Genomic DNA, 27,500 nt, shown 5'->3' with positions numbered 1-27,500 from the left:
GGGGGGGGGGGTAGCCAAATTCTATCTCAAATTGCAGTTGTGCTAAGTACAGCTCTCCCTGTGAGCCATTTGCTAGTTTAATCTGTACATTTTACCCACTGAGAATAGTAGTCTTTCAGGCATTTTATGACCTGACTGCTGCTGCTACTCTACAAAACACATCAGTAATACAAGGCTTTTAAAACATTACTAAACAGAGTTTTTTCTTACTTTCTCTTAATATTTTATTCTGTTGTGACTGTGAATCCTGGCCAAGTACAACAATTTTATAACATGGCTTCTACCTATAGAAGGCATCTGAGTAAGGCAAACAGTAGTGGAAACCATATTTCTCATTCTTTCATGTTTTACTGCATTCAGATTTTTGAGTGCTAGCCTGGTGTAGTGACTTTCTGACATGCTAGTAATTCCATAGAAAGCAAGTGTGTGACAGAAGGTTGTAGCATTAGTAGACATACTCTTCTATTCCTTTTTCACCTTCTAGTCTGATATATGCTGATTTCAGAATACTACTAGACAAATGTACCATTTTTTATGAACTGTCTGCTTGTACATCTTAGAAGCACAAGTGATGCAAAGTTTAAAAATTAGTATAAACTCATATTTTCCTTTTATTTTTATGTTTTATTTTTTGCTGATTTCCAGTTACTAGCCAAATACACTTCCTAGTGTGCATGCTACATCTTATTGAGTTTCTACATTGTATTATGTTTTCAACACTTCTTTCTGTTTTAACCTTATATCTGTATGAATCTGTTTCTAGTTCCACTGTTATCATATATAAACAAATAACTGAAATGATAGTGTACAGCTTTTGGCATCATTCTAACAGTTTGTAGTACCTATCAAGTGTTTAATTCCTGGTCTGGCAATGATTAATCCTACATCATACATGGTCATTTTATTTATTTATTTTTATTTTATATTTGTTGACCGGCTTTGTCCAACTGGGCTACAATTGCCCGTTTACAGTGGAGGCCCAAGGAGAAAAGCTCCAACAAAAAAATAGAAATTTTACATACTGAATACATATAGAATACATTCATCAGTACCACACATTACTGCATTACAGTGTCATACATTACTCTGTGGCAAATGAAATACATATAGAAATGCATTCATCAGAGGGATACATTCATAATTACATATTATATACACCGATGTAACAAGAGGAGAAGATAAAGTAGTAAGTTTGTTTATTGAAGGGAAGGAAGAGAGAAGGGAAGGAGAAGGTTATAGTGGAGTGTTTACGGGGGATAATTACATTGGCATGTCCATTTTTTATGAAGGTATTTTTTGTAGCAGTTTTGAATTGACTGGGATGTTCAAGGGATCTTATATCTAGTGGTAGACTATTCCAGGCCTTGGAAGGGTTAAAGCTATAGACTAGGTGACCCATTTTGGTCCTGGATTTGTAGATTTTTAGTAGGCCTTGTTCAGAACAGTGGAGTAATCTAGTGGGTAGGTAATGAGAGATTAGAGATGAGATAGTTGGACAGAAAGAGGGTTTGTAGAGAATGGAGTGAATAATCTGAAACTGATTATACTGAAGCAGGTTAGGTAATTCTAGCCAATTTAGTTATTTTAGTGAGAGACAGTGATGGAATTTGGGGCAGCAAATCTGGCAATCCTGTTGTAAGTTGTTTCTAACTTGTTTATAGTCCAGTGTTGAGACTGGTGAGACTTTAGGAGCTACTGAGTAAAGTGGGTAAGATGTAGGCATTTGAAAGGGTTAGTTTTGCTGTTTTGGTAAGATATTTTTTGTTTCTATAGAGGAGACCTAGCTTGAGATGTGTTTTTGGATACAATTATTGACATGTAAATCAAAGGTTAGTCTATCATCAATAGTAACACCTAAGAGTTTTGCACTGGTGTCCACCTGTATTTGAGTATTATTTTGTGACAATATGGAGAAGGAAGACTTTATGTGGTTAAGGTTTTAGGGAGAAAGAGTAGTAATTTGGTTTTCTTTGGATTAAGGATAAGTTGCTTTTCAGATAGCAAGTTTTCTACAGAGTTAAAAGAGGACTGTGTGTGTGATTTTAGTTGAGTTGGTGATTCGATAGTAGTGATACGTGTAGAATCATCTGCGTATTATATGAGTGAGCATCCAGTTCAGGAAGAGTAGAGAAGGTTGGAAAAGATGTTAAAAAGAAGTGGCCCAAGGATGGAGCCTTATGGAACACCTGTTTTAACAGGAAAAAGAGGGGAGAAATCTGAGAGCCATTTGACTGATTGGAGTCTACCAGAGAGATAGCTGTTAAACCAAGATATGGTGGATGGCGAGAACTGTAAGTTTGCTAGTTTAAGGAGAAGGAGTTTATGAGAGACTGTATCAAAGGCTTTAGAGAGGTCAATGAAGAGACAGGAAATAAGTTTGTTACTGTCTCTAGCTAGTGATACAGAGTTTAGGAAAGACAGTAGAGCTGTAGTAGTGCTGTGTTTGAGATGAAAGCCATGTTGGGTAGGTGTGAGTAGATTTTATTCCAGAAGTTAGTGTAAGACCTGATTGTGTATACATTTTTCCAGAATTTTGGAGAGTGGTGAGAGTATGACTATAGGTCTAAAATTAGTTACATCTATGGAGTTTCCTCCTTTGTGTATTGGAAGGGTATAAAATTGCTTTCAGATGGAAGGGACTGTGGATTCCATGATAGTGCGGTTTATTAGAATAGAAACTGGGAAAGCAAGAACATCAGCAGCAGCCTGAAGGAATGCAGAGGAAATGTTGTCTACAGATATGGAGCAAGGTTTTAATTTAGATAGTAGAGTCTTAATATAGTTAGTGGAGACAGGTTTGAGGGAGAAGGTAGTGGTAGGGTTACTAGTGATGGAAGAGTTTGAGCTATTAGATCTATTATTGTTGGTGGGATGGTTTGTGTCTAGATTTAGTAATTTGGATATTGAGTCTATAAAGTAGTTGTTGAATATGGAGGCAGTTTCCTCATGTATTTTGTCAGGATGGGGGTTAGGGGAGACTGGTGCACCTGGGTGTAGCATTTGATTTACAGAGTGCCAGAACTTTTTAGGGTTGGATTTAAAGGAAGAAGATGGATTATTATAGAAGTTTTTCTTATCTTTATTTATGTGACTTTTGGCAAGATCTTTAAGTTCTTTATATTTCTGGAGGTTTGGTTGATGTTTAGTTTTAATCCAAATTTTCCATGCTTTGTCTTTTTTTTTTTTTTTTAGTAGTGCACAAGTGTTTACGGTCAGCCAGGGGGATATGCTAGACTTTATGAGGAATGTCCTACGGGGTGCCAGAGAATTTAAAATACTAAGGAAAGTGGAGTTAAAAAAGTGGATAGCTTCATCCAAGGGGAGTAGTTTTAAAGGGATTCCACTTCACTTTTGATAATAAAGATTTGATAGTTTCAGGATTAAAGTTTGTCAGTTTTCAATGTTTGATAAATCTTTGAGGTTTAGCTTGATGGGATGTGTATTTGAGTATTTTTATTGGGCAGTGATCACTTAGGGTATTTGGTAGTGTTTCAGGGTTATGGTATTTGGAAGGGTGTGAGACAAGAATCCAGTCAAGGAGAGATGAGGCTGTATGGGAGTTATTCAAATAAGTAGGATCAGAGATGAGTTGAGTAAAGCCATAGAGATTAAGGTGTTATGAGGAGTTTTGAGAGGAGAGAGATAGACAGTTAATGTTGACATCCCAAGAATGATAGTTTCATTTGGGATGTGTTGGGAGATATGAGCAAGCATATTTTCCAATAGGGGGATGTTATCACCTTATGGAATATAAATGGCTACAGTGGCAATAGTGGAATGGCTATTAATATTTAGGTTTACAGATGAAATTTCGGCTGGGGAGAAGGCTTGGGATGTAAAAGTAGAGTTAGAAATGGTAAGGTGGTTAGAGTTTAGGATAGCAACGCCTCCACCTTTCCTTTATGGTCGATCTAGATGATGTATGCTATAACCAGAGGGCAAGATCTCTATGTCTTGGTGTTGGGATTTCAACCAGGTTTCAGTCAGAACAAGGATATCTGGAGTATGTTGAGACATCCAAGCATGTACTTCACTTACTTTGTTCAGAATACTCCTAGTGATTATTGAATAGAAGGAAAGATGTTTGTTTGGGAGATTATTGACTTTGGGGTTAGGAGGGCTAGCAGTGGAGTGTGTTGGACCAGGGTTGGGATGGATGTCTCCAGCTAAGCGAATGTTTTTGTGGAGGTAGATGTGTTTGAGCATATTAGCAGTGGGGGTGTAGTATTTGGTTTTGTGTTTGGTAGGGGTGAGTTTGGTGTTAGGTAAGTGTATTTTTGGTAAGGGAGTATTTAATGAGAAGATAGGTGGAAAAATGGCGAAGGTTTGATGATTATTTATATGGCTACAGCAATTTGGGTTTGTAGGGGAGGTATGTTTGGGGTGTAAGTGGATGTTAAGTGATGTGAGTATAAGGAGGAGGAGTAGGAGAGGCAGTAATAGGATGGGTGTAGTTAGAAATTCATAGATTTTACTGTTCGAGGAATACATATTGTAGGGTGTTTTAGTTAATAAAATGCATGGGGGTATAGTTTGTTGGTCTATTACATATGGTATAATAATATATACCAGATACATATCACCAGTAGGGGGTGAAGTTAGAATATTTTGTTGCAGCAGCAAGAGGGTTGAGGTATAGTCTATTGTGGAGTGAAAGTTAGGAAGAGGTGGGTGTCTGTTGTGTGAGGTGCAAAGTAGTTATCTATAAAGGAAATTATATGGTGGGTGGGTGGGAGGGGAGCAAAGTGAGCCCGAGTGAAGCGAGGGCGAACGGAGCGGGGAGCCAAGCCCAGAGTCAAGCACAGTCCATAAACAATCAGTAAACTCTAACAGAATAAGCCTATGTACTGTTAATAGTAGGAAAAAGAGGTTTTGTTGTGTAGTACTATCAGGTAAGAAATAAATTAGAGCAGGCTGGGTAAAAAAATAAATGCCGTGAAAGAGAACTTATGATCAGCTGATGTGAACTTGATGTGATGTTCCTATGGTAGAAAGAAGTTGTTCCTAATTGGATGAAAATGGAGGTATGTCTTGTGGTCTAGAGAGTGGATTGGATACTTCCTATTCGTCAATGAAGGAGGCCGTGTCTAGAAAGAATGATTTTGATTGGTCAATCTGAGTTTTAATTCATGAATCATGAGCTGTTTTTTTACTGATCTGATTAAGGATAAGGCCGAAAGTGCTTATCATCTTTAAGGTTCAACAGTTTTTTTTTTTTATCAAAAAGTCCTTGTTTATGAAAAGTCTGATTTTAAATTTAATTATTCCGTGGTGGTGTGCTCTGGAATTTTTTACCTCATAAGTTTACTTCTTCTCACAGAGTGACCTTAAGCAGTGAAGAGTTTATTGAGATTTACTATTTTTCTACATAATGTCAGGGTGTCTCATGAACCATTGCCACCTCTCTCAATTCAGTACTACTGTCCTACCTTCTTAGAGAGTAATGCTTGGATGTTGCAGGTCTTCCCTCATGCAACACATCATGCAATACATCCATCTCCTTGCTGGAAATCCTCATTTCTCTTGGCTTTTTCCTGTTTCTCTCAAATTAACTTCACCAAATAATCTTCTATATTCTTGCACTTATGCCCGGACCACTATAATATGTTCTCTTTGACCTTCTGTACAAATGGAGCTAGTTTTGCTTCTGATCTGATGCCAACATTTTATTCTTCTCTTCCACAGAGTGCATCTAAACAACTGTCTCAGGCACTTCTTCAACTGCTCCACCTTCACCTCCCATGTTTCTGTAACATTCAGAAGTACTGGTAATACCACTGTTGTGTACACCTTACTTTTCAGTTTCTTTGGCATTGTTTAGTCATATACTTACCCTGATACTCTGTGCCAGTTGGCTGCAGCTACTCTGATTCTAACACTGAACTCCTCATTCAGACCTCCCTTCTCCTTAACCAACCATCCAAGATACTTGAAGTTGTTAAACTTTCTACTATTTTGCCTTCTGTCTCAGTTTTCAGCTTCCTATGATTTCCCCCATTTTGTCTATGACAGCTGTCTTGTCTGTATTCAGTTTCTTCCTGTGTGATTTCAGTTTTGCATTCATTCCCCAAAAATTTGCTGAAGTTCATGTTGATTCTGCTTGTAATGCCACATTCAAAAAAACAGAAACAGCAAAACAAACTAAATAAATAAAAATGCTGGCAGGCAGTTTCACAGGCACAAATCACTCAGGTGATGATAAACCAAAGGTGTATTTAATAATAAATATCCACAAGAAAAACAAATAAAACGTGAGCGCTTTCATTAAACCAGTCTTAACTTCTTCTTGGCCTGAAGAAGTTAACACTTGTTTAATGAAAGTGCTCACATTTTATTTGTTTTTCTTCTGGATTTTTATCATTAAATACACCTTTGGTTTATCGTTTATCATCACCTGAGAGATTTGTGTCTGTGAAACTCTGCCTGCCAGCATTTTTATTTGTAATGCCACATTGTCTGCATACATCAGCTTTGTTGATCTGTGTCCTCCAACCTGTTTGTTGATGTAGTGCATCACTGGTATAAACAGTAATGGTCTCAGAGCTGAGCCCTAATGCACACAAAGGTTTATTGAGAACCCCCCCCCCCACGAGTCTAAACACTATTTGTACATTTGTACTTGGATCCTTGTACATCTCCTGCACTACCTCTTCGAGTGTTTTTGGGACTTTCCACCATCACAGGTCTGCCCAAATCAGCTTTCTTGAAACCTTGTCATTCACGTTCTCAGAGTCTGAAATGTCCATTTGGACTCTTTCCTATCTCTAGTGTCTTATCCACTCTGTCTCACTCCAAACATTGGGTTTAGGGTGCTGTATCCTGAGTTGAATCCAAAATGTTATCTGTCATCTTACTTTCTGTGACTTCATTTATCAGTCACCATGTCCCATGGCACTTTCATGCAGCATGACAGGAGTTTGATCTCTCCATACTGCCTGCAGTTTTGATTGTGTACAGGAAAAAAAAAACAGCATCTGAAGATGGATGTGAGATGATATAACAAAGTAAAGAGTAACAAAATTATAACCCCCCCCCCCCGCATCACCAGACATGCTAAGTATATATTTATATCTACACTAAAGTATAAATAGTAGCATACTGGTCAATTTGTACATACAACTTACACAAACACAAGAAATCAATCAACATCACATTCATCCTCTGCGTTAGCTGATTGTGACTCTAGGTTGTTGTGTATCATACAAACTTTGAGACCCTAAGTGTTCTCTTGTGGATAATAGTGATAAATTCTGCTTATCTAGGTTAACTAGTTTAACAGGGGCTGATGTACAGTAGTAATTTTGGATTACATCACCTTGAACCTGAACATGGCCCATTGTAGAACATGTATGTAAAGATCCTCATCTGAAAGCCACAGCTAAACATTCACATACCTGGACCATTAACCTCAGACAAGACAGCACTAGTTTAAAAGTACACAAAATACAGACACACACATACACAAGCACACGCAGAAACAAGAAAATACTCAGCTGATTGCCACCTATCATTAAACAAATCAAACCACTATAATGTGTTCAGTGTAAAACTGAAAAATAAGCCAAACAAGTGGAAGATGCCAAGCAAGAGCAAATAACTGCCCACCCACATTACAGTTAAAATAAGAAACTTGTGAAATAAACAAATAAATCCAAACTGCAAAATAGTATGTTAAAATTAATACTATAAATCATTTCTGTTTAGTCAAAAAACAATGGAGAAAAATTACACTAAATACATATATGCATATATATATATATATATATATATATTTATATATATACATATATATATATATATTTATATATATGTGTGTGTATGGTTCACAGAGTCCTCAGTAGTAGTATTCTACAAACATGTTGGTTTCCAAATAATTCCTTCAAGAAACATACAAATGTATCCAATATCCATGTAACAAAGCATGGCCCAACAGGACTTTTCCCCCTTTTACAATAGAAGTAATATAAAAAGATTGCTATAAACTCTTCTCCAGCTTTTCACTCTGACTGTGTACTCTCATTTGGGCCAAAAAAAGCTGCAGGAAGTTCAAAACATGCCTCATCTACTATAAAGCCATGCGCAATAAATAATGGGTTCTGCACCACTTTTCATTAAATTAAATTATAATCCCTAATGTGAAGCAATGACAGAATGGGAATCTATCAGACATGAAGAATGAACCTCTGTCTCCAGTGCTGCATTAGTAACATTTTCACCTCTTTTAACTCTTACCAAAATAAAACTAAAAGTTTTCACCTCCTTTCCACCTACTGTGGAATTGTCTTTGTCACTGAAACATTTTGTTTCAACTGAATATTTAAGCAATTAACGAAATCCATCACATAAGTAAGATTGAGGAGACCAACTTTATAGTAGATCACTTAAAATGTATATATTGAGAATTTCCTTTCCATAAAGTACAACATGTCTTGAAAATAATGCCATTATTCTTACTGCAGTAATAAAATGTTAATAAAATGTAGATAAGGACATAATTTACAAAACAAAATGTGAATTGTGTGTGAAGACTATGATAAAAACTCACAACGTTTGGAAGTGGCCTTGTATATGAGTAATGGGCTGTAGAGACTAATTTCCTGCATCAGCAATGATTTGCAAATAAGGATATTTCACTAGGATCCATGCAGATGATTGCACTCACTGTCCCTTAATAGCAGATGGGAAGTAATAGAAACAAGAGTAAAAACATTCTTCTTTAGTAACTCAGACATGCTGAACTAACTTTTATAAATAATGTACTGGTCACCTAGTAGCTTGAGTAAAAGCATACATACTAATTAATTGGTCAATATTGATCTGCGTTCCAGAATAATCTAAATTTTGAAGGTTTGTACCATAAATTTAATAGTTTATGTCAGCAGAAATTAAGAGGTGGCAGAAAACTACTGCACAGCATATTAACACCCTAAGAACTGAAAAATTCCAAGTCCACAGTTTAAACCATTACAAAACAATATGCCATTAAGTGTTAGATCCAGGTTCAATTTTCTGCCTGGGCACAGCAAGTGATTGGCAGGTTGCACCATGCTCCCCTGCTCATAAGCTGATAATATATGGGAATGAGAAGAAAAGTGTTAGCTAAATCAGTGTCTGGCTGATAGCAGAATGGGTGTCATAGCTGGGTCATGCTAGTGGCACTGCACATTTCAGAGATAACTGTAATTGTGCACATGCACCAATAGCTATCTGGACCGCTTTTCCATCTTAGAGAAAGTGACAACAGTACATTATAGGATAACACCCACTGATTATGTAGCTCAAGAGGAAAAATTCAAGGATCACAAGAAGACATATTTGAAAGACTGTGGCTGCAACAAACATGTTTTTTCAGATCTGAAACCTGCATGGTGAATGGTTTTCCTAACATGTACGCAGGTCCTTGGTTGCCCTATAGAAACATCAAGTCCAAACCTCAGTATGTACATAAGTGCACTTGGTAGTAAAACTGCTTGGACCAGGTTTCCAACTGACCTGTTAATCATATTGTGCAGATTGAGGCACACAGTGGACAATCAGGTGAAGACAGGTACTGAGCCTTGAAGTAGCTGCAATTTTTTCTGAGTTGCATTGCCTACCTAGGGTGATTGCTGGACAGAGTTGCGAAACCACAGTATGTATGGAGGGTGTGCTAGCAATGTTTATCTGATGCAATTTTTTTGGAATATCTCACCTCCCACAATCAAAATAGCTTATCCCATATGTTTGGACTGATTTGGACTGACCATTAGCTGAAGTGGAGGAAAGCAGCAATGCTCTAAAGTGGTCGGTGCTTGTCATGACAGTAACCCCCAACCTCTTCTGGCCATCAGAGGTGAGACAGATTTCCTGGTTAAAGAAAGAAGTGCCGGAAGCACATTGTGCAATGCTGTTCATCTGCACTTGTGTCTGGACCAACAAAAAGTAAATTGACAAATACCATGACATTTTAATTAAAAAAATGTATATCTGTGATCAAAAATGTACTGAGTGTTAGCTATAAGAGATGGATTATGCCTTCTAATAGTACTCATTTTGTACTTGGGCTTTATTCATGTTTGATTACCTGGTACCTTGCTAATGGTCTTCCACATGTATAGAATTACCTGTCTTGTACTTCACCTCCTGAAGCATGGTGACCAAGCTTTATTCTCATTTATTTCAAAATCATCTGTATATAGGATCATAGAAAGTTACTAGGCTATTGGCCCTGAGGCCTTTATAGGCCTAGCCGAGAGTTTAGCCCATGTTTAGACAAGTCAGCATCCAAAGTCCCTGTCCAACAGGGACACATGTGGAATGCCTGGGGTGTATTTTCTGTTTCCCATCCAGTTATCCAGGCTGTGCTTAAATATGAATCACATTTAACATTACCTGTTTAGTGTTGTGATTCAATACAGTAATTGTGGGGGTACTGGTTGCACCTATATGCCACTATGCTTATAGGGTGGATGCATCTGTAATTTGTGTGGTATAAAACACTGAAGAGAGAATGTCTTTTATTTATGAATCCCACCCATGGGCTGAAATATTAGTAGTGAAGCATGTCAGAACATTTAAAAACTTTTCTAAGGCTGACAACCTCATATTAAGTGATGTCACACCTAATTTCCTAGCTCCCCCAAACCCAGAAAATATGGAAGCCTGTGTGGAGGTGTACACAAAAGATCTGTATAACTACATAAGCAGCTATACAGAAATGGCAGTACCAAACCAAAATAAACCTAGATCAAACTGCAAAAACAAACCACTATGGTGGACCCCTGGTATAAATAAGTTGTACAACAAAAGAAAGAAAGAAAATCCTATTGCGAAATAGAAGAGGATGTGCACAACAGGGCAAATGTTCTCTCATTAGCCTAAACAAGTAACTTGAGGACTAGTTAAGTTTTCAAAAAACAACTTTGAGGCAAAAATAGTCTCCCAAGTAAGGAATAATTATAAGGCATTTTTCAGTTATGTCTGCAATCTTAAGGGCAACACTCAAAATGTGCCATGTTAATGGTAGATGGTAGCACCTGTACCCAGCAAGAAACTAATTAGATGGTCAATAAATTCAGCAGAAATTTCACCCCACTGTCATCTCTGGTTACCCCCCAGGAAATACCCTCTATCAGTTATAACCAAAGAAAAGATCCTCACTGTGCTTTCTAAAGCTAAAAGCATGGCATTACAATAGAGAGAAGTCCCTTTGCTATGTGATAAGAATCTTTTAAGAGTTATCTAGATAACGGATTTGTATCTAGTTTGTCTGTACATCATATACTTAAAACAACTATACCTCTAGTTTTGGCACTTGTTTATAATTGTCTAATGCATTCTTTACTTTTTGGTCCAGTCTGTTAAAGTTTTTAACTTACACTATTTAATGAATTTTATGGCATTATTTAGGTTTGCATTAAGACGATATCGCTGGCTTCAAAGCCTGATCTTCACAGTTCAGGAAATTAATCGGAACCCTAATCTTCTACCAAACATATCCTTGGGGTATGAAATTTATGACTCTTGCAATGCAGAGGCAAGAGCTTTGAAAGGTATGATGTTTCAGCTTTCTGGAAAGCAAGACCATTTTATTCCTAATTACAGATGTCAGGCAGCCAATCACATGTTGGGCATCGTTGGTGATGGAAGCTCTCAGGCGTGCATTCAAATGGCTCATGTGTTAGGGCTGTACCGATTTCCTCAGGTAAGAATTATTCTTCTAAGTGTATGCGTCCTATATAGTCCTATATAGTCCTGAATTAATAATTTCTACATATAGTTTTGAAGGGCACCCATAACTAAAATGTCTGGTTACAACAAAATTCAACTATAAATATAAAGTATCAAAACAACTAATGTGTAAAAAGTACTGTTATATGTGCCTTGATTAGTTGCTCATTTCCCTACGTAGAAGTCATGTTTGTGTCACTTATAATAAAATCAAAGAGACCTTATGATGATATGGGGGAAGCTCAAGAAATAAAGAGAAGTTGGGATTTTTGGTGCAGACTGTTAAGGAGAACAACAAATCTCATACAGAGTATTATATTCATAAAATAAGAGGGAGTATTCTAAGAACTAAACCAGTACGAGAATGGAGAAAAGAGATTCTGCCAATAGGGATGACTGTGGTTAGGGATACAGATAATAGGTAAGAGGGGGGTGGAATTTATTGGAGAAAACTGGCAAATGAACCAAGGTATTTTTATACCACAAGTAGACTCCAAAGAATTTTTCCTTAGGTGGATAGCAAATGTTGGACATGTGATAGGCAAGAAAGAGTTAACTGGAACATATTTTTTGGGAGTGTAATGAGCTGATAGACTTTAGGGATTCTCTCTGGACCACTCTGTCAGAAATGCTGGGAGACCAGATTGGATTGACTGGGGAGACAATTTTTTTGAGCTATGATACAGAATCGGAATTGCCTAGACACAGTAAAGCTCTGCTGAGTCTAATTATGGTGGCTGCCAAAAAAGGCAATTACTAGAAAATGGAAATCAAAGTCTAGACCAACTTTACTAGAAGTAGTGAATATAGTAATAGAGATAAAACAAGTGGAATTGGGATCTTTAGAAAAGGGAAGAAGCAAACTACAAAGAAAAAACTGAGAATTGTGAGAACATTATAGGGCAGAGAAGGAACGAGGTTTAAGAGGCAGGATTTGAATGAGCCATGTAATGCTTAACTGACAATGACTGGATAGATTATAAGTAATGTATAATGTTTGCAACTACAGTTGTTTCAATGGTGTCTGTGATGTATAATGTTTGCAACTAAAGTGGTGTCAATGTTGTTTGCTTTTCATTTATATAAATGTAAGATTGCCTATGTGATATGTGATAATTTAATAAAGATGTTTATTGGAAATAAAAATCAAAGAGACTTTACTATCAGTGCTATCCAGACTTAGGTTAGAAATAGAGCCCCCAGATGGAATGTCAGTGATGGTTTCAGACTGAATTAGTTGTATGAGGTCAAATACTGAGTGATAATGTGCTTTTTTTCATGGCTTGGTGTGTGCACAAGGTAATTGTGTGTGTGTGTGCGTGTGTGTGTGTGTGTGTGTGTGTGTGTGTGTGTGTGTGTGTGTGTGTGTGTGTGTGTAAAAGAGATTGTAGGGAACTTGAGGTGAGAAACCAATAAAATGCCATTGTACAATGTGTATTAAAACTGCATCTATGTGTTCACAGTTGTTTGATATAAGCATCTCAGAGCACCTCATAACTGGAGCCCTGAGGCACTTTTATTGTGATGCCATGAGTATGCTGTTGAAACAGATGTCATCAGTTATGCTTTTAAATAGAAAATATGGCAACAATGCATGAGATTAACCACTTAAAAATGCCAACTATTGTTTTGTTATTGTTGTTGGGGGTTGGACCCCACTCATCCTTATGCAGGAAGGTATACAACCCTACAATTACTGATGGCACTAAGATTACACAGCTTTAGAAAGTGGAAATTTGTGACATTAGTACCGCATTGGAGAATGATTGTTCTCCAGCACGGTATTAATGAGCAAGTAATGCCTGCTCAAAAACAAGTGCGATGCTTCATGGCAGCGTATTAAACTGCGGTGAAACTCCCACTGAAAAAAAAAGAAATGGCCACCATTTTTTTTGATCGCTAAAAGCTCTTTCATACTTAGTGAGTGTAATTAAACATGTCCTGTAACAATCTCACATAAAACTTTACAAAATACACAAAATAAAAGTTCAATAAGTACTCCAAAACCTAAGCAACCATATAAACCTTCAAAAGCAAATCCCAGCAAAACACGAAAAATGTAAATATAACAAGAAATAGTAACAAGAACCATATTACAAAACCCATTGGACTTTTAACAGAGTGTCTCATAAAGAAAAAACAAATAGCTGCTCCCAGTACAATTTATAGGTTCTATCAACTCATCGAGGATTAAATAAACTGTCAACAACTACAGTAAAAAACATTGTACCTGCCATTAAAAGGAGGGTAATTCAAACAACTCTGTAACTCTATAAACAAAATAGTTAAAGTTTACCCTTATTTCAAAACATTTGTCCCTCAATAATGTATAAAAACTAACCTTAAATAACCACCAGGTAAGCATCCATAATAATCTTTTTCATTCATTAGTACACAGGTTAACACAGACTGAAACCCATTCAAGCAATGTAAAGAAATATAGATAGTGACACGTAATGGCTAAACTTGTAACAACAAATACCTTTGAAACTACATTAATACCTCTCAAAAAATCACAGTTAATCTCTACGTACATATATTTATATATGTATGTATATATATATATATATATATATATATATATATATAAAATGTTAAACAAGCAAACAAAATACATGGTCACATAACCTCATAACCTAGCAACACAAATCAGAGCAGCACACTACACATCAGCTGTAACCAAAGAAAAATCTGACAGAAAAAATAAATGAAACAAGAAAAAGAAGAAAATGTCAAACCCATTTGGTATATAATTTTAGCTGTTTGACTGAACTGACTTAAATAATCTCCTAGAAGATAGTAATACAAAAGGAAATACAAGAACATATGCAGAAGAAAACCAAGAAGGAAGAACCTCTAGTACACACAATGGAGATTATAAAGAAACACAGAAGAATCAACTATTGAAAAAATAAACACCACCACTATCTCCAAATCAAACAGAAAAATGCAAAAAATGACAGAAACCCAAGAAACATCAGAAGCAATACCAAACAACGAAACAGAGGTAACAAGTAAGCTGCTCCCTCAAATACTAACAACTCAGGAACACAAAAATGAAGACAATCAACAATCCACTTCATCAAATTCTTTGAACACTACATCTAACAACAGATTCCAAAAAGTATCAGATGAAGAACTAAAGAAATAGAACACTATAGCAAAGAAGAAAATATTCACAAAAACACAAAATGGGCAGTATCTACATTATACAAATGGGCTCGACACAAAAACATAGAAATAAACTTAAAAAATGACAGCATACAAAAAAATTGCTGACCGTTATTCTATGCTGAAGTAAGAGCAACCAATGGCAAACAATATTCAGTGCAGAGCTGTATATCATTCAGAGCAGGATTAAACAGAGCATTAAGCGATGCAAATAATGACAGAAAAATAAACATTTTAACAAACTTGTTATTCAAAACAGCAAACAATACACTACACTCCATGATAAAAAAAATAAGAAAAGAAAACCAAGATAATGCAAGTCATAATCCTGCAATTTCAAAACAAGACATGAAAAAAATAAGAGGCTATAAAGCATCATCACCAAATACACCTCAAGGTCTTGTCACAAAAGTTTGGTTTGACTTACAGCTCTTCATGGCAAGAAGAGGGAGAGAAGGACAATGACAACTGAAACTGGAATGCTTTACAATACTATCAGATTCCACAGGAATACAATACGTGACACTAACAATGAATGAAGAAACTAAAAACCACAAAACCCAGCTGAAAGTAATAATGATACAGAGGTCAAATCTATGAACTAAAAGACAGTCCATTAAGTCCAGTAGCATCATATCAGAAATACATCACAAAATTACCAGAAAACCCACAAGCATTACTCTTATATCCAATGAAAATACCAGAGCACCATCTTGATCTTCATACATGCTGGTACATCTGAGAACCTATGGGAAGAAAATTATGTAGGAAACATGATGTCACAGATAAGCGACTTAGCAAATCTTATCAGAAGCTATACCGACCACAATATAAGAGCAACTGCTATACAAATGCTTGCAGAAGCAGGACTACACCCAAGAGAAATAACATCAATAACTGGACACAAGTCAGAAGCAAGCCTTATAAACTACTGGACACCAACAAATGAAAACAGAAAACAATGGAGCAACATACTGTCATCAACAGAAGAAACAGTACAGGAACAAAAAACAATCATCAAAACAACCAACAATCAAGAAAAAGCAGAAAATCTGAAAGCAGAAACAACTTATTTTAAACCAACATCATGCATATTCAATGCACTTATAACATTTTATGTTACAGAAAACAAAGACAAATGAACATTACATTACTAAACATATACATTTAACTGTTCTCATTAAAATATAGTTTTCATAAACTATTACTAAACATATACATTTAGTTGCTCTCATTAAAATATTATATAGTTTTCATAATTTAGAATGTTCAAATAAAATGTTAATAATGGAAAAAAAATACATAGCAACAATACAGTTCTATAAATAAATAATTAAAATAAGGACTATTTTATGTCAAAACTATTGTAAAAATTATTTAAAAGAAATTTTAAAAAAAGTAATTGAAGTCCTTTTTTTTAAATATAGCCACTAGTAGCCATTTTCTAAGTGCAATAATGCCCTCCAAGGTGTGTGTTAATGTGCAATTAAAGCCCTTCCAGGGGTGTAGAGGCCCGATGCCACAAATCCCCTGAACGGGCATTAATTACACATTAACACACACCCTTGAGGGTATTATTGCTTGCTGAGAGAATGGGGACACTATCCTTTAGCGACCCAGAATGTCAGTGAAAATTTCATTTAACTGGCCTAGTCAGTGTTCTCTAGAGCAGATCAAGCATCTCCCACTGCTCTGTGAGGTGCACACTGAGGGTATGTATTTATGTAGCAACTTGAGATAATAAAGAGATGAAGTGACACCACAAAGTCAGTGGTCAGAGGAAGACTTGGGGGGGGGGGTGCAGTGGAAACCAAACTAGACATTGAAAGTATTTGCAGTACATGACTGTAGTCTGTGCTTGAAGAATGATTAATTATATAGCTACAAATGCATTTATTATATCCAGTGTCAGCTATAAGGTGATAATATGGAATAAGAGCAACACAGGAAAGCAAAACAGGAATTGGTAGATAAATAAAACATTAAGCATTAGAATTTCAAGGTTTACTATTGAAATCCCATAGTGTCAGTGATCAAATGGCATGTGTTCGAAAGGCACTTTTCCAAGAAGCACAATGCCAAACCAGACTACAACGAATACACAGTACTGAATGTGCCGTGTAATTTGGTAGTCTGAGTCCAGTATTGGGAGTGGAGATTGTAGTACAGTGAGGTACAGGGAATTTACCTATTTTCTCACTGTAGTGTGATCTCAGACTAGGTATATATTATTTGCAAGGGGGAGGGGGCACAGGGAGCTTGTCCCCCTGCAAAATAGTAAAATCCATGTTCCATTGACTTGATAGTCTAACGGTAAGTTATGGTGCAAAGCTTGGGTGACTGATGTCACCTAATGCTCTGTAGAACCAATCAAATTCTGGTGGATGATTAATGCAGTTCTTGGATTTTGACATTTTAATGGTATGTATTTCCTCATTTTGGATCTATATTTTGATCGGTTGAGTATTGCATTTTCCAGATTTCAATAGAAAACCTAATTTCAATTGTCATTGCTGAAACAATGAGGCAAACTGTGACACTGAGGTAAACAACAAAATAAAAAATCTTAAAAGGAAGTTTCAAACTGGCAGCAAAGATGTGCAGACTGAAAATATAAAATATAACCATGTGGAATAGCTTTTCTAGTAGGAAGATGACCAACAGCATGCGGGCTCAGCTAGAAATCAAGTCTATGAAGTACTATGTAACATGTAAACATTTGCATACTACAGAGCTGCCATTGCTGTAGTGTAGTGGGATTAAACTGCGAATATTAGATAGTTGATCCAGGTTTAGTTAATGGCCTCAGCACTGGAGGAACCAGCCATGTCAGATAGGAGTGAGTGGTAAACACTGTCTCACCTGTGTCAGGGTGGAGAGAGAGAGAGAGAGAGAGAGAAACAATATGTTAGGTGAAATCACACTGCTTATTCCTGGTGATGGCCAGGCATCATTGTAGGCACTAGACCACATATTCTGTTTGGTCTTCACAAGCACTGCATAACACCACTACCAGGAAAAAGAGCATGTATGTGGAAATTTGTGCACATGGTTGGGCTAGCACTGTAAGCTCCACTTTGGTGGAATAAACATTGACAACATTCTGATTTTGGCACAAGGGGCCATAACTTATATTCAGATAGCCAAAATTAGTGAGTGCTCTCCATTCCTATTGCTGACACAGGGCATCCCAGTCCAGGAAGAAAGCCAGACACTTTAACACAATAAGAAAGGCAGGGGTGCTAATGGATGTCAAGTGGCTGATGATCAAGGCAACTTAGTAAAGCCAATCCATTAATGAAAAAATAGACATTCAGTTACAAAGGCTACAATAGGAAATAATGTCACAGTGTATGCTATGTGTTAGCATCATATAGCATATGCTGGTTTCGGTCTTTTCATTAAGTACAGCTCTTGCCCCATAATTCTCTAAAGGTATCCATCTCAATTAAGCTGTAATCTCTCTGTCAAAGATCTGTAACTACAGCAGCTCTCCTATTTGATTCCATTCGGTAATATACTAGTGTGAAGTTTTCCAGAACTAGGCTTATTGAACATTAGCAATCACTTTCAATCATTCACCATTGTACTGACACTTGGCCATCTTCCTTCAATTCAGGATCAATCTGACATACAGAATTTTAACTGGCCATTTTCTAATGAACTGTTCTCTCTGTCAGATTATAATGATAATATTACTAACAAGAGTAAGTACATCAGTCTATACATAAATAAAGTGACTCCACTTTCTGTGGTATTTGCTGCTGTTGATTAATCTAAGTAATGCTTGAAAGATGCTGTTTCCTTTTAATTTCATTGATAATAATTATGATTTCACATTGACAGTAAACAAACCTGCAGTGGTTGGATTACTGCAGTGCATTGATACAGTGCAGTTATCCATATAGATAGGTTTTACATAATTCTCTAACAGAATTTTATTAAAAATTAATTAGTTTACCATCCCCAATTGGAAGCCATTTGAAATGTTAGTTTTTATTGCTCTACAATCCTAGAGTCCTGTCAAATGTAGTCTATGGAGTCAACTAGTTTCCAAAATGATATATACCTCCTTCTCAAATCCATAAAAGATGCAACTCTTAATATAATCTCATTTCTGCAAATTCTTGTATTTATTCCACATGTACGTATTACAAGACTCAGAAATATGATAGGGAACCAAGGTGCTGAACTGTGTTTGTAGTCATGTTCATGGTGTTTGTTTGGTGGCCTGCTTGTTCTACTGTGCCTGAATATTGTTGATCTCTGGCTAATTGAAGCTTTTCATTTAAGGTTTGATTACTTCTATTTTGTATCTTATTCTTCTTTTACATTTGTTTTGTTTTAAGTTTTCTGTTCTGAAGGAGTTTTAAGATGTCTTGGCTAGAGTCAGTTAAAAAAGTTAGCAAAGAATTCCTTTGCAAACAGTGAATAACATCAGTTTATTCGGGGATGGAGCTGAGAAACAGCATTGCTCTTTTAGTTAGAAATATCTCTATTCAGCTGAAGTATTTGTTTGGTGACCTGCTTGCTGGATTGTGCACGAATAATGCTAATCTCTGGCTGTATTTTATTTTTCCCTCCCACCAGAGTAACCGTTGCTCTGTTCTTAAATTTGGTGGCTTTTGAGTTGCCCATCCCTACTATAAATCTGATTTTGGACACTCCTCCCAGTCCCATCTCATCAGCTCATTCTATTGAATACAGAGAGGTCATTTGGGAAGTCTCACTTCCTTAGTTTCTCAACCCTTAATTATCTTCTGTTTCCTCCCTTCCCACTTAACCTAACAAAAAATTACACTTCATTCAGCTGTTTTTATTGTATTTGTGTTTCTTCCTACTTTATTACTTTATTTTGTTTTGCTGCTTGTTCTTAAAAAGTATTCATTTGCATTTATTCTTCTGCATTTATTACTGCTTGTTAGTAGCCTGATTAAATTGTAACTGTTATTCTAAGCCTTTTGGTTTAAGCACTTGGGCTTCAGGCCAGTTGTTTTACATTAGGAAGGTCTGTGGTCTACACTTTTGTGGCAGGTGAGGTAGCTAACATCCTTGTAAGTTGGGAATTGCTGGTTGAAGGCTTAGTGTATCTGTTATTCTGAAAGTGTATTAGTTCTGGTATAAGCACTTGGGCTTCAGGCCATGTATTTTACAATAAGAAGGTTTGTGGTGTACTTCTGCCCTTCTGAGCTAGGAATTGGTGGTTGAAGGCTTATCGTGCCTGCTTGAGCTGCATTTATATGACATTGGTGCACTTTGTTTGCTGTAAAATAGACTAGATTCACATTTGCTGAACCTAACTCTGTTTGCATAACTTCAGCACTAAACCAGGCCATCATTTGCTGCAGAGGGTTCCTCTGCACCCTAGTGGTAGGAGTGTGCAGTCAGAACTCATCTGATTGAAGGTTGCTGCAACAGGGCTCAGTTGGTTAATTTGTTTAAATCAGTTTGCTCTTGTTTGCTACAGAAGCAATTGCAAGCCATCTACTGATCTCTGCAAAGCTTAAGTAGAATTTTTCACTGCACATTGTACTTTTGAATTGCATTTTTCTACCATATCACTGCTTATTTGAACTGTTTTTTTTTACTGTCTTTGCTGTAGCATAGACTAGATTCACACCTGCTGAATCTAGTTCTGTTTGTAAAACTCAAGCACTAAACCAGGCCGTCTTTTATTGGAGAGGGTTCCCCTGCACCTTAGTGACAGGAGTGTGCAGTTAGAACTCATCTGATTGAAGACTGCTGGAACAGGGCTTAGGTTTGAGCTTTTTGTTGTTTAATTTGTTTAAACCAGTTTGCTCTCATTTGTTACATAAGCAAATCCAAGCCATTTGCTGATCTCTGTAAAACTTAAGTAGAATTTGTCACTGTGTATTGGACTTTTGAATTACATTGTTACCATATCACTGCTTATTTGAACCGTTTTTTTTTTTTTTTTTTTTTTTGTTCTGAAATTGTATGTCTCAGGCAGGTATGTCCATAGCCTTAAGCAGCATTTTACCTTCACCTAGGATGATACCTCAATACAAACAAAAACAAACAAAAAATGATTGACTTCAACAATCAGGTTAGTTTCTGGTGTCATTTATAGGGGATCCAATATCTGTCAGTCTGTGATGACATGGTCGACAGACCTCAATGCTTTCCCAGGGAAGGACCTCATCTGTCACCCCTGAGATTTCGGTTACTGGCTAAGGCTCATGCCATCCTCATAATACCTTTTTAGGCAACATCAGAAGAGCAAAATTACAATGTAAAAATACCCTCTAAAAACAACCTCAGGGTTATGCTGCTAGACGCTTGCAGTCTAAACTGGAAACTGCACTCACTGGAAGCAGTCCTCACCATGGAAGATGCTGACATTTGTGCAATCACTGAGACTTGGTTTAAGGCTACGGAAAGAACCCCATCTATAACAGGTTACATTTCCTTCTACACATTCAGACCACAAACTGAAGGCATGACAACTAAAGGAGATGGTGTATCAATATTCATTAAATATAAATACACCTCTAGACCGGTTAAACAGCACAGTTCCCTTGAATTACTTCAGGTGCAAATGACTGTAGGTAAGACCCATCTTCAGGTCATTGCCAGCTATAGGACCCCCTCCATTTTTATTTTATTTATTTTTTATTTTACATTTGTTGACCGGGCTAGTCTAGCTGGATATATTTCCATTTTCAGTAGAGGCCCGAGGAGAAAAGTTCCACACAGATATACAAAGTATAAAATATTGTTACATGGTGAAAAAGGAATACAAAAACAAAATAAAAACAGGTAGATTTACATTCTTGAGATAAAAACACTTGAGAAAAGTTCCAATAAACAGAGTAAAGTTTAAGAGAGCTAGATCAGAATATAATACAGTAAGAGTTATGTACCATAGATAAAAACACTTGTGAAACAGTACAGTGAGCAGAATATAGCTTAAGACAGCTCAAAACAGAATAGTAAGTGTTAGATACAGTAGATCATATGGGGTAGTAGGATTTAAAAGCTAAGATTATTAGAGTTTAAATAGGGTAAGTCTAATTTACAAGTCAAAAGCATGTAAAGGTTTGGAAGTATGGCAAGAAGAGGAAGAAAGAGGGGTGAAGAAGATGGTTAGTCAGGGTTACTACAAGGGCACTGGTGCATAACTGTCCATGAATCAGGACATCCACTCAGCCTACTTGGATCTACTTGAGTCAATCAAGATACAACTAAACACCATGGTTATGGGTGACTTTAATTACCCATCCATAGACTGGGCAAATTATATATGTTCTAACTCACTTGCCCACAGGTTTCTGGACTTCATTAACTCTAATGCCCTGGACAAGTTGGTTGCCACTCCCAAGCATGCTCAAACATCCTGGATCTGGTGCTCAACAACACTGGAGCCTGCTGCACTACCCCCAGTGTGTGGACATCCCTAGTGAGATCTGACCACAAATAAGTCCCAGTAGAAGTAACTATAACACAATACCCCCCCCCCCCCTTAGGAACAACTTCACTAAAAAACTTCTCCAAGGCCAATTACAACCTTTTATATGATAGCATAAATAGCTTCATAGCCCCTCTCCCCACTGATGGAACAAACACCTATGCTCAGTTATGCACCAATGCTTTATACAAGTACCTGTACAATTGTATTGACTCTGCTGTACCTGATAGAAATAAAGCAAGATCTTCAAGGAAAAACAAACCTGCCTGGTTGACAACTGCCATTACTAGGTTATACAATAGGAGAAAGAAATTGCTGTCTAAGAGCAGGAAGGAATGGTCTCAAAACTAGAAACACTCCCTCCTCAACTTAAATAAGCAATTACGACTCATAGTGAAGTCCTCCAAAACTAACTATGAATCCAAATTAGCTTCCCTAACTAAGGATAACCACAAGGCATTATTTAGTTACATCCATAACCTCAAAGGTAAGGCCTAGATTTGTGCTGAACTCAGAGTTAATGGCACTACATATCTAGAACCTGTGACTATAGCAAACCTGCTGGCTAACAGGTTCAGTGAAAACTTCACTGCCCCATCCCTCCCACATATGCCCCAAAGTATCCCAAACACCTGTCCCCCACCTAGTATCTCTGAGGAGCAAGTCTTAAATGCCCTCTCCAAGACTAAAAACACAGCCTCTATGGGACCAGACAACATCCTGGTCTGTGTTTTACATGGATTAAAACAGGAATTAACATCACCATTGAGCATGCTTTTCAGTCACAGCCTAAGCACTGGCTTAATCAGAGTGGAATGGAAAATAGCTACCTTCATCCCTTTGCATAAAGGGGGTGCATCCATGGACCTAGGAACTATAGACCCATTAGCCTAACCAGCCTTAACAGCAAGGCCATGGAACAAATCATCATGGACTATTATTACCAAAGACGTAGGAAATTTCCAAATGCTTGACCCCACCCAGTTTGGCTTTGTCAAGGGGAAATCATGTATGTTAAACTTGGTGGACTTCTTCAAGGCAGTCACCAAAGCCCTAGATGAGGGCAAATCTGTTCATATGGCCTACCTAGACTTAGCCATGGTCTTTGACACAATTCCCCACTCAAGCGTCATGGATAAACTCACCCAGCTGGGTATCAACCCATATATTTTCAGGTGGGTTGCAAACTCACTTACTGATAGAACTAGTACAGTCAAAATAGAGGACTCCACCTCCACCAGCAGACTCGTAACCAGTGGTGTTCCACAGGGATTGGTTCTGGGAACCCTACTGCTTAGAATTTAATTCTCCAAAGTGCAGGCTAAAACTAATGGACCGTGTCTGACAAAGTTTGCTGATGACTGCAAACTGGGAGCGATCAATGAAACCCCTAGCAATGTCAGTATCCTTCAAGAATACCTTCCTCAGACTAATGACTGGTGCCAAAGTCATGGTCTTAACCTTAATGCAAAAAAATGTATTATCACCCACTTTGGCAAGAGTGCTTTGGCAAGTTCCTGCAAACTACCACATCAATAACAATACCCTAAGCACGCAGTCAGTGGTGAGAGATCTGGGCACACAGGTTGACCGCAACTTTAACTTTGATCACCATGTCTCCACAGTGGTAAGAATGGCAATTTATATTACTCATCTCATAAGTAAGGGCATTGTCTTCAGAAAAAAGAAGTTATCACCCCCTTGAACTCTTTCCTCATTAGGCCAATAATAGAGTACAATGCTCCCATATGTATGTTCCTTTACAAACACCTGCAGCAATTGGAGAGACCAAAAATGTTCCTTACAAAGAAAATTCAGGGTCTTCAAGATCTGTCTTATGGGGACAGACTGAAATCATTGTCACTTTACTCTGTGTCATGCAGACTGCTCAAAGGTGACCTGTGCCTTGCATATAGAGCAATTTCTGACCCAGCTTTGATGGAAATGCTGCACATTCGCAAGTCAAATGGCACACAGTTCACTTGCTCAAAGGACCTTAACCTGGTATATGACATCAACAGAAATTGCTGGAGAGAGAGATTTGTCTCACAGAGGTTGCTCCACCTTTGGAACAAACTTCCTATTCATGTTAAACAAAGCCCTCGTTGGATCTATTTAAGCACAATTTGGACAACTGGATGGGTAACTGAAAATTCACCTCAGGGGTTCCACCTGTCTCCCTCTTGGACAGGGGTGAAAGGTGCTGATTTTAGTGTCTGCTTGAACCAGACACCCTTGGGAACACAGGTTGAAGCTGGCTAGGCTTGTAAGGGCCTTGGGGCCATTAGCCTAGTAACTTCCTATGATCTTATGATCAAGTGATGAAATACGTGAGAGTACACATGCTGAGTACTCAAACATCAGCAAAATAATTCCATGGAAAAACATAAAAATTGGATAGCTCAACAGAATAGGCATAACATCTGCTAGAAGTGGAAATTTTGTAGGAATTTATTCTGTCCATGACCTTTTGTTTCACATTTGAGATTACATATAGCAAGTTAAGAATAAATGCCTGCATAACTCCCATTCCTGGCAAGTACTACTACAGTAATAGACACAGGACACAACTGAGCCAGACATGTTTGCTATTAACCAAATAGCAGAGTTCACCAATATAACACATTTTTGTTCCCGACATTGCAGAGACATACATATCAAGACTCTAAGATCCTGTTGTGTACTATGCAGGAACCAGTAGGAAATACTACAAACAGAAAGTCACAGAAAAAAGCATTCAAAGTATCAACATGTAACTAACTGAAAATGCATTATATTGCAATGGAAGGGTGAGACTCAGAAAGTGTGTGCGTGTGTGTGTGTGTGTGTGTGTGTGTGTGTGTGTGTGTGTGTGTGTGTGTGTGTGTGTGTGTGTGTGTGTGTGTGTGTGTGTGTGTGTGTGTGTGCGCGTGTGTTGTGACTGAGGCCTGCTGAAAATTCAGCACACTTTTGTAGCAGTTAGCCTCGGTATGTACGTATTAGAGTAAGAAAGTGTATTATTGGCTGTGGCCTACATACTGGAAAGTGAGATGTTGTGAAATTGGGATAGCGATATATTTGAAAAAGCCATGAAAATGAGAATGTGATGAACACAGCATAGCAGTGATTATGGCACCAAACAGTCTGCAATGTAGATGTAAGACTTCACTATCAAAATATAGCAGTAAGACAGAGTGTTAGAACCTGATGCCAAATTGTTGGCCTAGATCTTCCCATGGTAAATGTTCCTATCCGAATACCACTGATAATTCAGAATGCACATAGTAATTCATATTTGTCTGATGAGTATGCAGTGTCTTTCCAGCACACTGCGATCCCAGCACACTACTACAGTAGGACACAAATTACAGGTAGGGAGACTACTACACAAAAGATTTGAAGCTATACATACCTATGTGTCTCCAGAGCTGGTGGGGTCACAGTTATGTATTTACATAGTCCTAACATGCTGTTCTCACACACTGTTCTCACACACTTGCTACAGCCACCTTTCTGTTCACTTTTCACTCTTGAACTCCTCCATTCATATTTGTAAAATAAAACATATGTAACACCTGCATTAACCTCAGTCTTAGCTTCTAAAATGAAACCTGCATGTTTTATAGTAGACTAACAAATACCTATCCCAGGTTAGACATTAACAGCTACAACAAAATCAGTTTTCCACTTGTTCAGTGACTCTTTCCGCCATACTTTTGATGTGTTATCACATTTCAGTATGTTTCAATTGCTGTATTATTGACTATATGGAGCTTCCGATGCTTCTCCTCCATTTTGAGTTCCTGAGCATCACCTACAGCCCAGGCATAATCTGATCTATTATTCAGGCTCCTAGTCCAGACAGTGGATAAAGTCATTCCAGTGTAGTGTCACCCTGGCTTTTATAGAGAGTTTTTTTTTTGCAAATAACCTTCCAGTCCCCTGCCTCCATACTCAACATGCAATGAATGACATAAGGTCATGAAGACCACAAACATCGAACAGTGTACACCAGTGTTAATTCTAATCACAGGTATGTCTCATATATAGAGTCAGGGTAAGGCTTTAACTCCCACAAAATACAATAGTTAGACAACTTTGTTTAAATGCTATTTTCTACTGTTTCTTTGCAGAAACAGCATTTATGCAGTTGTCTTCTGCACTTTCACTGTATACCTGGAGATATGTACAAATGACACTCCATAGACATGGTCATATGGCAGTACTGTGGTCAGTGATGCACGCCTTAGTCCTCACAACACCTCTGGTACTGCCATTATTTTCTTAAATGCTGAACCCGATGAGTTTATTGATTGTTTTTATTTTTTATTGGACTATTAGTAGTCATAACTTCTGAGTTAGAAGAAACATAGAACAATATCCTTGACACTAGAACTGCTCTATATACTTCCTGTTAAATATTTAAGGGATACCAAATGACCACAGAAATAGGGGTGCATTGTGTTCTTATATCACGAAGTGAAATGAGAATTTTTTTTCTCTTGAATTGCAGTTTATCTCTAAAAATTCTAGTTTTAGTCACAAGACTGTCAACGTTTTTCTTAGATGTTAGCAATACTGTAGATACTGACTGAGCTGCCATATTTATTTACAGATTTTTGTCAGCTGTTCAGGAAAATGAAAACTGTTCTTTATGTATTGCAGACTGTATGATGGGTACAAGAAACAGTAAAGGAAGAAACAGGACTATAATCCTGACTGACATTATGTGATATTACAGGTATCATTCGGAGCATCTGCTGTGATACTAAGTAATAAGAAGACATTCCCTTCTTTCCTTAGAACATTTCCAAGTGACAGATTTGCATCAGTAGGTCTTGCTATTCTAATGGCAAATCTTGCCTGGATGTGGGTGGGGATTATTGCTGAAGAAACAGACTACGGCAGTTATGGAAGTGAGATGTTAAAAGAGGAGCTGATTAAACTGGGCATCTGTATTGCTTTCTTTGAAACAATATCACTGGCTTATTCTGAGAAGCGTATCAGGCATACTGCTAACATAATACGTGAATCTTCAGCAAAAGGAATAATAATGTTCATTGTCCAGTTTAACATGTATTCACTTGTAGAAGAGATTGCAAGGCAGAATATTACAGGAAAAATATGGATTGCTACAGAGCCTTGGTCTCTCACTACACTTGTAACTGAAATTAACTTTTTCAAAATTTTAAATGGTACTATCATCTTTGCC

Source organism: Protopterus annectens, chromosome 11.part0 (assembly GCF_019279795.1).
Source record: "Protopterus annectens isolate FY-2018-M chromosome 11.part0, PAN1.0, whole genome shotgun sequence".
NCBI lineage: Eukaryota > Metazoa > Chordata > Ceratodontiformes > Protopteridae > Protopterus > Protopterus annectens.
Note: the sequence above shows the minus strand (reverse complement) of the source record.